Here is an 11,715-nt window from a genome sequence, read left to right as displayed (position 1 = left end):
TGCAGTATATGTGCAATGGGCGGTCTTAAAGTGGTTAAACTGACTTCATCTGCAGATCGAAGTTAATCCCTTTGATATGTAGATGTATAAACAGAAAGATACAAAAAGAAACAATGTTTCTTTTTATCTTTCTGTAATTTTGTTGATAAACTTTGCACTGCTGCTTTTTTTTCTTTTTTTTTTTTACAGCTCCAATTGCCAGGACTACGCTTACACTTCAGCTTTCAACAGGGGAACCCCACTGACAGCTGAATGAATCAGCTGAATGAATCATCAGCGGCGGCCCCGCTCCTTAACAACCGATAATTGCCTGATTTGGGGGGGGGGGTCCCACTGACATCTGAAAGAACCAAGCCTGAAAGTATTGGTTTCAGGCATCGGAGCATTTGCACGAGTGTCAAAACCTTTAAGCTGACCCAGCAACACTGTAAGTACGTTCCCAGATTTCAGTTCGTCCTTCAGGTGAGTCACCAGGCCCTTCTGGGAGACCAGCCCGGCTCTCTCCAGCAAGGGGCCTCCTCTGGGTCACCTGCTTGGCGCAGCTTCCTCCAGACCAGGCAGGACAGCTTCAAGACCACTTCGGAAACACGTTAGACCCCAAAACAGGCTGTTTGGCCTAACAGCAGAGTTCCATCCAGCAGCACTTCTATAGGCCTCAGCCCAAGGAAAAAGAGCGAGCACATGACTTGTTCCGCATATTTATATCCTCACCCAGCATGCACCAGTGGCATACACCTCCTACTGGATTGGCTGAAGAAAATATAACAATTCATAACTTAGTTTTGTTTGTAAAATCTCATACTATGACCAGTGGTACCAGTAACATCTACTGGCCACAGTGAGAAATTACAAGCCAACTTAAGCTTAGGGAAAAACCAGGTGAAAAACTATACAATCAGCCTCAGCTAACTACAGTCCAGCCAAAAACTAAATTGACATGGTAGCCCCTGTTTAGGGCAAGGAGGCTACAAACATAAGGGGCATTTAAAAACAAAAAAAGACGCGCCAAAATTATAAAACTTTAAAACACCCAACTCTGAAAGAAAAGTGGGTTAGTAGGAAGTCCAAACAGTCCATGTAAATATTAGGATTAGCAGAAGCTGAAAAATGCAATTCCTAAACACCAGATCATTGCTCCATAGGACTTGATGACACTGAAATGACAGATCTGATCCTCCAATCACCCGGTGACACATATGCATTCAGTGAGATCCCTCCACCGTAAGTGTGAGCAGCTTACCAGATGGCAAGTGATATAAGCAGTTGGCTATAACCCAGCCACGGCCTTTAGCACCCCAGGGGTCTCAGACAGAGCAGACAGCGTCCCGATTATCCTGATACAGGCCACTCCGAAGCATATGTATGTATGGTAAAAAAGAAGACGCATATAACGTAATTCCGCGGGGTAACACAATTTAATTAAAAGTATTGTACTTACAAGCGTAGAAGATAAAACAGCATGTGTATTAAATGAAAATGCCGGCCGGCATACAGGAGCCCTCCTCCCGAGCGTGGTGACGTCACTGACGTAGCCTCCCAGACGCGTTTCGTCACTACTAGGACGTTCTCAATGGGGGTCATTTGACTCTTGAAGTGCAAGGCAAGGAGGCAACAAACATAGGGGGCATTTGACTCTTGAAGTGCAAGGGGGGGTCATTGCACAGGTAGATGTTTCCTAATTCCTGGATCTGGGCTTTAAATCAGAACACTGCACGCACCTCTAGTTTCAGCATAGTACACGTCCTAATCGTTTAATCCCTCATGTCTCAATTTTAAACAATACCCTTAACATGTGAGCGAAACCAGGATTGTTTCAAGGCTCGGATCCTTCTATTGTGCTGTTTGTGCTTTTCTTTCTGCATTCTTTAAAAAGTACAAAGGACGTCTCAGATATTAAATAAAGCATTTAATTTACGGCGGGTAATAATCGCGTGTCATTAACGTATACCGCGCTCCTTGGCTGTCACAGAACAATAGCCAATTTGTTATGAATTATAAGTAAAGTGTTTTCTTCCATTGTTTTCTGTAGAAATATATCGCCGCATTTCAATTAATTTCAATTATTTGCATGCATTCATTTGTAGAGGATTGTAACTGTTATTATTCCGAGTTACTCTTTCCTTTTTTTTCCCCCCCATTGTACATAAACTAAATGGGTTACTTAAACTGTATAAAGCATTATTCTCCTGACCGGAGCTCTTTCAGCTTTTGCAAATTAGACATTTCGAACGGCAATTATTGTCTCACCGAATTGATATTGTTTTTTTAGGTACACAGCAAACATGAACATTAGCCCGGCAATAAAATCAGTCAACGAACTAGTGATGCCAATCCAGGATATATAAACTGTGATAAAGTCAGAAAGTTTGCTCAGGGGACTTCCAGGCAAGCAGCTGAATGCACATATAAAAAAAAAGTATGTACTGTATGAAAACTTGAATTAACAAGCCACTTAACGAGCTAGGGGATTTATCATTCTAATCCTGTTCACCCTGTTTTGCAATCTAGGTATACCTGCCACATTGCACAGCCGGGTCGGTGGCCTAACTTTTGCCCACTGCAGTTAAAGGGTCACTAAAGGAAAAAAAAAATTTGCCTAAAATTAATGGGGCAGATCCACAAAAGAATTACGCCGGCGTATCTAGTGATACGCCGCATAATTTTAAAGTTCCCGCGTCGTATCTCTGTTTTGTATCTACAAAACAAGATAAGACGGCATCTGGGATCGATCCGACAGGCGTACGTCTTAGTACGCCGTCGGATCTTAGGTGCATTTTTTCCGCCGGACGCTAGGTGGCGTTTCCGTCGAATTCCGCTTCGAGTATGCAAATTAGCTAGTTACGGCGATCCACGAACGTACGTCCGGCGGGCGCATTTTTTTACGTCGTTTGCGTTTGGCTTTTTCCGGCGTATAGTTAAAGGGGTGGTTCACCCTAAAAACTACTTTTTTTTATTACAATGGCCCCCCACATTTCAATACGATTAAGGCTATTATTATTTTTTTGAAGCTGTACATACCTTTGTACAGCAAATTCACCCGTTGCGAGTCCCGCGGGAGTGGGCGTTCCTCACATGTCTGTGTATGACATTTTGACCAAAAACGAGCTCCCCCCGTCGCGTAAGCCGCGTCATGGTTGGCGAAAGGAGCCGAACGGCGAATAGGCGCTATACTGCGCATGCGCATCGCCGTTCGGCTCCTTACGCGACGGGGGGAGCTCGTTTTTGGTCAAAATGTCAATCACAGACATGTGAGGAACGCCCACTCCCGCGGGACTCGCAACGGGTGAATATGCTGTACAAAGGTATGTACAGCTTTAAAAAAATAATAGCCTTAATCGTATTGTAATGTGGGGGGCCATTGTAATATAAAAAAGTAGTTTTTAGGGTGAACCACCCCTTTAAAGCTGCTATATGGTGGCGTACTCAATGTTAAGTATGGCCATCGTTCGCGCGTCGAAATTTGAATTTTTTACGTCGTTTGCGTAAGTCGTTCGCGAATAGGGATTTGCGTAGAATGACGTCACCGTCGGAAGCATTGGCTTGTTCCGGTTTAATTTCGAGCATGCGCACTGGGATACCCCCACGGACGGCGCATGCGCCGTACAAAAACACGTTGTTTACGTCGGGTCAAGACGTATTTACATAAAACACGCCCCCATCACATCCATTTGAATTCCGCGCCCTTACGCCGCCAAAGATACACTACGCCGCCGTAACCTACAGCACAAATTCTTTGAGGATTCGAAAAAAAAAAAAAAGTTACGGCGGCGTAGTGTATCTTAGATACGCTACGCCTGGCAGAGAGAAGTGCCACTGTACATGGATCTGCCCCAATGTCTGCAAGGTAGACAGACAGAATAGAGTAATGATTATGTTAAAAAACTAGTAAATACCTATTAAATTCCTTCATCTATATCACCTCCAGCGTTCTAGTTTCTGTTCTCTCATTCACTTCTTGGTTTGCGGCGCACGTTCATGTAAGAACTACATTTCCCAGTATGCATTGCGGCACGCCCAGTAATTCACACCTCCTTGAGGTCTCTAACACGTAAAGAGATGTAGTTCCCAGGAGGGGGTGAGCACGTCACTGACCACCTCAGTAAAGCCTCCCATCACGGTGGTCAGTAACAATCAGACAAGCAGGAAGTGAACAGAACAGAGAAGAAATAGAGCAACTTCTGAGCAAAAACCCAACAATGAGGAAGTGAAAAGAGGAATGTCTGCAGGTAAAGGATGCTTATTATGAAAAAAAAATGTTTTCCTTTACAACCCCTTTAAGTAATACAGCGTCATTACCAGTCAAGCATAGCTCCCAACTGTCCCTGATTTGGAGCAATGTAACTCTGTCCCTCTTTTCTCCTCATGTGTCCCTCATTTTGGTCTGATCTATATAATTGTATATAAAATGCACTTTTTATCTATCAAAAAGTGTTTACCGGTGCTAAACCTTTCATCCAATTTTTAAATTACTGCATTTGTAAATTCCAAAAGCTAATATAAAGGAATAGTAGTGGTAAAAAAAAAGAAAAAAAAAAAGCCCTTGTGGGTTTAACCAATCTTATTTTTTTTGTACAATTCTCCTTTAACCACTTGCTTACTGGGCACATATACCCCCCTCCTGCCCAGGTGAAATTTCAGCTTCCGGCACTGCGTCGCTTTAACTGACAATTGCGCGGTCGTGCGACGTGGCTCCCAAACAAAATTTACGTCCTTTTTTCCCCACAATAAGAGCTTTCTTTTGGTGGTATTTGATCACCTCTGCGGTTTTTATTTTTTGCGATATAAACCAAAAAAGAATGATAATGTGAGTTCAACAATGTGTGGATTCAAAGTAGTTTGCAAACATTCATAGATCTCAAATAACATATTCGTATCAACAGGTAGTGGAGCTTTATGCTCCAAACCGTTTTAAAGCGGAGGTTCACCCTTAGAGAGCACTTTTTAGCCTTAGATGGATGCTCGATTTGTCTAGGGGAATTGTCTATTTGTTTTAAAATATGAGCCGTACTTACCCGTTTACGAGATGCATCTTCTCCGCCACTTCCGGGTATGGGCTGCGGGAATGGCCGTTCCTTCTTGATTGACAGTCTTCCGAGAGGCTTCCGACGGTCGCATCCATCGCGTCACGATTTTCCGAAAGAAACCGAACGTCGGTGCGCAGACGCAGTATAGAGCCGCACCGACGTTCGGCTTCTTTCGGCTACGAGTGACGCGATGGATGCGACCGTCGGAAGCCTCTCGGAAGACTGTCAATCAAGAAGGAACGCCCGCTCCCGAAGACCCATACCCGGAAGCGGCGGAGACGATTCATCTCGAAAACGGTAAGTACGGCTCATATTTTAAAACAAATAGCCGATTCCCCTAGACCAAACGAGCAGGAAGCTAAGGGGATAAAAAATAAATAAATAATAAATGGGTGAACTCCCGCTTTAAGTGCAGGCTTTGCTTTTTGGACATTAATAGGACATCTAGCACCTCTTATACATGAAAGGCTTGTTAGTGAGGAGCAGGGTCTCGACCTAGGAGAAAGTGGTTGGAAGGAGTGGATGAGTAGCTCTGGTGGAGTCTGGATCTGTGGGTTCCCAGTTGAGAGAGTAGATAGGGAGTTGCGAGTAGAATTGAGGTCTGATCTGGTCCTACTCCTTTGTGGGAGGGTTAGGGCATCAGGAAAAGTTAGGGCATCAACAGAGGCTATGTAAAATGGAAGTTATTACAAAAGAAAGCCCTGTTAGTGGAGAAAAAAATAGAAATTGGCCAGCCAAGCAAGATGGAACAATGCTTGTCTATGGACTTTGTGAAACAAATTTACGCGCATTAAAGAGGAGGAAAAACAAAAGGGTTTAGACTGAGAGTCTTGTTTCTAGAGGGAAACCCGCTGGGTTACCTGGCCCACTGGCTGATTGAAAAAAAGCAATCCATCTTAGTCAGAGAAGGGCACAGAAAAGGTATTTTTGGCTAATTAAACCAATAACAGGCACTCTATTGTGTTTGCCCTTAGGGCTCATTCACAGCAGCCCCGTAGGTTGCCCCATGCAGTCATAGACAAGGCAATTTGCACCTTGGGCTGCACAGAAATAGAGTAGAAAAGGTTTCAGCATCTCTCAACGCAATGTAATACAATGCAGCAAGCTGCGATGCATTGCGAATGGTTCTGTACTTTAATGCCGCGTATACACGATCGGTCCATCCGATGAGAACGGACCGATGGCCCGTTTTCATATCTGTTAGCCGATGAAGCTGACTGATGGTATGTAGGCGCGACGGACCATCGGTTAAAAAAACGATCGTGTCAGAACGCGGTGACGTAAAACACAACGACGTGCTGAAAAAAACGAAGTTCAATGCTTCCAAGCATGCATCGACTTGATTCTGAGCATGCGTGGATTTTTAACCGATGGTCGTGCCTACTAACGATCGTTTTTTTCCCATCGGTTAGGAATCTATCGGTTAAATTTAAAGCAAGTTGGCTTTTTTTTAACCGCTGTCCTCTGTTTAACCGATCGTGTGTACGAGGCCTAAAAGTTTCAAATGGAGTAAATGTTGACTTTCATAACTTTAACCACTTCCAGACCGCTGCATGTATATGTACGTCGGCAGAATGGCACGTACAGGCACATTGGCGTACCTGTACGTCCCTGCCTAGACGTGGGTCGGGACCCCCCGCTACATGCGGCGGTCGGATTCCCGCGGGGAGCGATCCGGGACGACGGCGCGGCTATTCGTTTATAGCCGCCCCCTCGCGATCGCTCCCCGGAGCTGAAGAACGGGGAGAGCCGTATGTAAACACGGCTTCCCCGTGCTTCACTGTGGCGGCGCATCGATCGAGTGATCCCTTTTATAGGGAGACTCGATCGATGACGTCAGTCTTACAGCCACACCCCCCCTACAGTTGTAAACACACACTAGGTGAACCCTAACTCCTACAGCGCCCCCTGTGGTTAACTCCCAAACTGCAACTGTCATTTTCACAATAAACAATGCAATTTAAATGCATTTTTTGCTGTGAAAATGACAATGGTCCCAAAAATGTGTCAAAATTGTCCGAAGTGTCCGCTATAATGTCGCAGTCACGAAAAAAAAAAACACTGATCGCCGCCATTAGTAGTAAAAAAAAAAATAATAATAAAACTATCCCCTATTTTGTAAACATTATAAATTTTGCGCAAACCAATCGATAAACGCTTATTGCGATTTTTTTTTTACCAAAAATAGGTAGAAGAATACGTATCGGCCTAAACTGAGGGAAAACATTTTTTTTATATATGTTTTTGGGGGATATTTATTATAGCAAAAAGTTAAAAATATTGCATTTTTTTCAAAATTGTCGCTCTATTTTTGTTTATAGCGCAAAAAATAAAAACCGCAGAGGTGATCAAATACCACCAAAAGAAAGCTCTATTTGTGGGGAAAAATGGACGCCAATTTTGTTTGGGAGCTACGTCGCACGACCGCGCAATTGTCTGTTAAAGCAACGCAGTGCCGAATTGTAAAAACCCCTTGGGTCATTTAGCAGCATATTGGTCCGGTCCTTAAGTGGTTAAGCTTATTGTCTTGTTTATTTAAGAAAAAAATCTAATTAATAATCCCCCCCCCACCATTCCCCACATTCTCCCACATATCACATTAATTTTGTCTTTTTGTCTTTACAAATATGGCAGAAAAATTATATGACAGATGAAGGTGTTTTTTTTTTTTAAAGTTGGCGCACTTGTTTCACCATCCCGCTTCCAACAAATGTAACGACAGGTGTTTGCAAAATTTAAATGGGCGAACTTTCACCTGAAGCTCTCACCATGTGTTATAATTAAATTATTGGTGTAATTGTTGGATTTAATGAGAAAATGTTCCGTCAACTGGGACTTTATAATTGGGTTTTTATGACCTGATTGATAATGTGCCGAAAATGACAGTCCAACCAATGACATGAGTGGGAAAGATGGAGCTGTTCAGCTGAAACTGAACCTCCATTTTTCTCTCCCATCAAAATTATTTCTCAAATTTCTTTGTAAAATATTGAGCAGGAAAAAAAAATGTTTAAAAACATTAAGGCCCAGATTCTCAAAGGAGATGCGACGGCGTATCTCCAGATACGCCGTCGTATCTCTGAGTCTGAGCCGTCGTATCTATGCGCCTGATTCTTAGAATCAGTTACGCATAGATTTGTATTAGATCCGACCGGCGTAAGTCTCTTACGCTGTCGGATCTTAACTGCATATTTACGCTGGCCGCTAGGGCCGTGTACGCTGATTCACGCCTAGAAATATGTAAATCGGCTAGATACGCGAATTCACGAATGTACGCCCGACCGACGCAGTACAGATACGCCATTAACGTTAGGCTTTTCCCGGCGTAAAGTTACCCCTGCTATATGGTGGCGTACATGCGGCGTACCCATGTTAAGTATGGACGTCGTTCCCGCGTCAAATTTTAAAAATTTTACGTCGTTTGCGTAAGTCGTCCGTGAATGGGGCTGGACGTCATTTACGTTCACGTCGAAACCAATGACGTCCTTGCGGCGTACTTTGGAGAAATGCACACTGGGCTATGTCCACGGACGGCGTATGCGCCGTTCGTTAAAAACGTCAATCACGTCAGGTCACATAACATTTACATAAAATACGCCCCCCTGATCCATATTTGAATTAGGCGGGCTTACGCCGGCCTATTTACGCTACGCCGCCGCAACTTACGGAGCAAGTGCTTTGAGAATACTGGGCCAGATCCTCAAAAGGGATACGCCGCCGTATCTACTGATATGCCGTCGTATCCCTGTTTCTATCTTTGGAACTGATCCACAGAATCAGTTTTCCATAGTTAGGCAGAAGATCCGACATGTGTAAGGGACTTACACTGCCGGATCTTAGGATGCAGTACCGCATCCGCCGCTGGGGGCATTTCGTGTCGAAATGCCGCCTCGGGTATGCAAATTAGCACTTACTGAGATCCACAAAGCTTTTCAGCTTCGTTTTTTCTCCGTAAGTTTTAGTTTGCAATCGTAAAATTAGGGCTGCTTTTACAAAGTGTAAACTGTTTACACCTTGTAAAAGCAGACCCTTCTGTCCAGCGACGCAATTTTTTTTTTGTTTTAAATTTTTTTTTTTTCGCCATATCTTTTTTTTTTCCCGACGCAACTTTATTGACCCGGCGCAATCCACAAAGCTCGGCGTAACGTAATTTCGCGCTATGCACGTCGGGAAAATGACGTCACGAGCATGCGCAGTACGGCCGGCGCGGGAGCGCGCCTAATTTAAATGGGAATCGCCCCCATTTGAAGAGGAACGCCTTGCGCCGGCAGAATTTAAGTTACACCGCCAAAAATTTCTAGGTAAGTGCTTTGTGGATCGGGCACTTAGGTAGAAATTTTAAAGCAGTGTAACTTAAATGGGAATTTTTACGTTACGCCGGGTCTTTGTGGATCTGGCCCACTGCACTTGCCCGTCTAAGTTGCGGAGGCGTAACGTAAATATATATATAAAATTCAAGTTGTTTAAATGTAATTTGAGCGGATTTTTTTTTTTTTTGTCATTAGCATAGCTGTAATGTTTAAGGAAAACTGAAGCGGTGATTTAACTGTTCAAAGTTTTTCTGTAAATGAAACAAAAATAAAAATGATGCTGCACCACGCAGTCCACCCAGAAAGGCAATTTAGCTATTGATTAAAGTCAGTGGCTTGAAACAACGTAAGGACGTTTAAAGAAATATGGCAAAGCTCATTATGGAACTTGCAAGCAATGTTCTGTTCTGAAAAGCAAAGCATTACCATTCTCCTTGTACCATAACACATCATGGGGTAAGGATGACTTTGCACAGAGTCAGGCGGATTTGTGAAAGCGAGGCATAAACATGGTGGCCACTGGTAGCAATGGCAAGGTCCTGAGATCAGTTCTCATCACAGGTGCTACCTTTGTGTTGGTTTTCTCCAACAATCCAAGAGCATGCGGATAGGTCAACTGGTGGTTAACCACTTCCATACCAGGCACTTACGCACCTTCCCGCCCAAGCCAATTTTCAGCTTTCAGCACTGTCGCTCTTTGAATGGCAATTGCGCAGTCATGCTACACTGTACCCAAACAAAATTGGCGTCCTTTTTCCCCCACAAATAGAGCTTTCTTTTGGTGGTATTTGATCACCTCTGCGATTTTTTTTTTTTTGCGCAACAACTAAAAAAAGGCTGAAAATTTGGGGAAAAAAATATGTTTTTATTTTTTTCTGTTAATTTTTTTGTAAATAATTTTTTTCTCTTTTAATTACGGGCACTGATATGGCGGCACTAATGGGCACCGATGAGATGGCACTGATGGACATCGATGAGGTAGTACTGATGGGCACAGATGAGGTGGCACTGATTGGCGGCGCTGGTATGCGACACTGATGGGCACTCATAGGCGGCACTGATGGGCACACATAGGCGGCACTGATGGGCACACATAGGCGGCACTGATGGGCACACATAGGCGGCACTGATGGGCACACATAGGCGGCACTGATGGGCACACATAGGCGGCACTGATGGGCACACATAGGCGGCACTGATGGGCACTCATAGGCGGCACTTATGGGTGGCACTGATGGATACTTATGGGTGGCACAGATGGGCACTGATAGGTGGGCACTGGGCATGGATGGGCACTGTGGGGTGGCACTGATGGACACTGTGGGGTGGCACTGATGGACACTGGGGTGGCACTGATGGACACTGTGGGGCAGCACTGATTTTGCCAGGTTGCCAGTCAGTGCCCATTTGTGGGCACTGATTGGCATCTTTTTTCTTTTTTTGAATGCTTTTTTTTTTTTTTTTAAATGTCTTTTTTTTTTTTTTTTGCAGGCTTTTTTTTTTTTTGCCCACCCTGGTGGTCCAGGGTGGGCATCCCTGGTGGTCCAGTGTGGCGATCCGAGGGGGGGCTGCGCTGATAAACAATCAGCGCGAACCCCCCCTGTCAGGAGAGCCGCAGATCGGCTATCCTCTACTCGCGTCTGTCAGACGCGAGTGAGGAAGAGCCATCAACGGCTCTTCCTGTTTACATCGTGATCATCCGTCATTGGACACGGCTGATCACGTGGTAAAGAGTCTCTTTACCGAGATCGGAGATGCAGGGTGTCAGACTGACACCCCGCATCACCGATCGCCGCGATGCGCGTCCGCACGGGCGCGCGCGGCATGAAATCCTGCAGGACGTTGTGGAACGTCCTGTCAGGATTTCATAACCACTTCCCGGACGTAAATCGGCTATAGGCCGGGCGGGAAGTGGTTAAACAAACTGGTCCTAAGGCTGGGTTCACACTGGTGCAAATTGGATTCGAGTTTCCTTGCATCCTATTCGCATGTCAGGAGACTGTGAGACTGTGAGGCCTCGTACACACGACGGGACATGTCCGATGAAAACGGTCCGTGAACATGTTTGCCCGTGTGTAACGAGGCCTTAGGGAAATCTATGCCTAACTATGCGCATAGATACGACAACACAACTCAGAGTCACGACGGCGTATCCGGAGATACGCCGTCGTATCTCCTTTCTGAATCCGGGCCATTTGTGTTTATAGCGCACAAAAATAAAAAACGCCATCAAATACCACCAAAAGAAAGCTCTATTTGTGGGAAAAAAAGGACGCCAATTTTGTTTTGGGGGGGGGGGCCACATCGCACGACCGCGCAATTGTCAGTTAAAGCGACGCAGTGCCGGAAGCTGGAATTTCGCCTGGGCAGGAAGGGGGTAT

The sequence above is a fragment of the Rana temporaria genome, chromosome 2, assembly GCF_905171775.1.
Source record: "Rana temporaria chromosome 2, aRanTem1.1, whole genome shotgun sequence".
Lineage (NCBI taxonomy): Eukaryota > Metazoa > Chordata > Amphibia > Anura > Ranidae > Rana > Rana temporaria.
The sequence above is the reverse complement of the archived record's forward strand: the minus strand, read 5'-3'. Positions refer to the sequence as shown.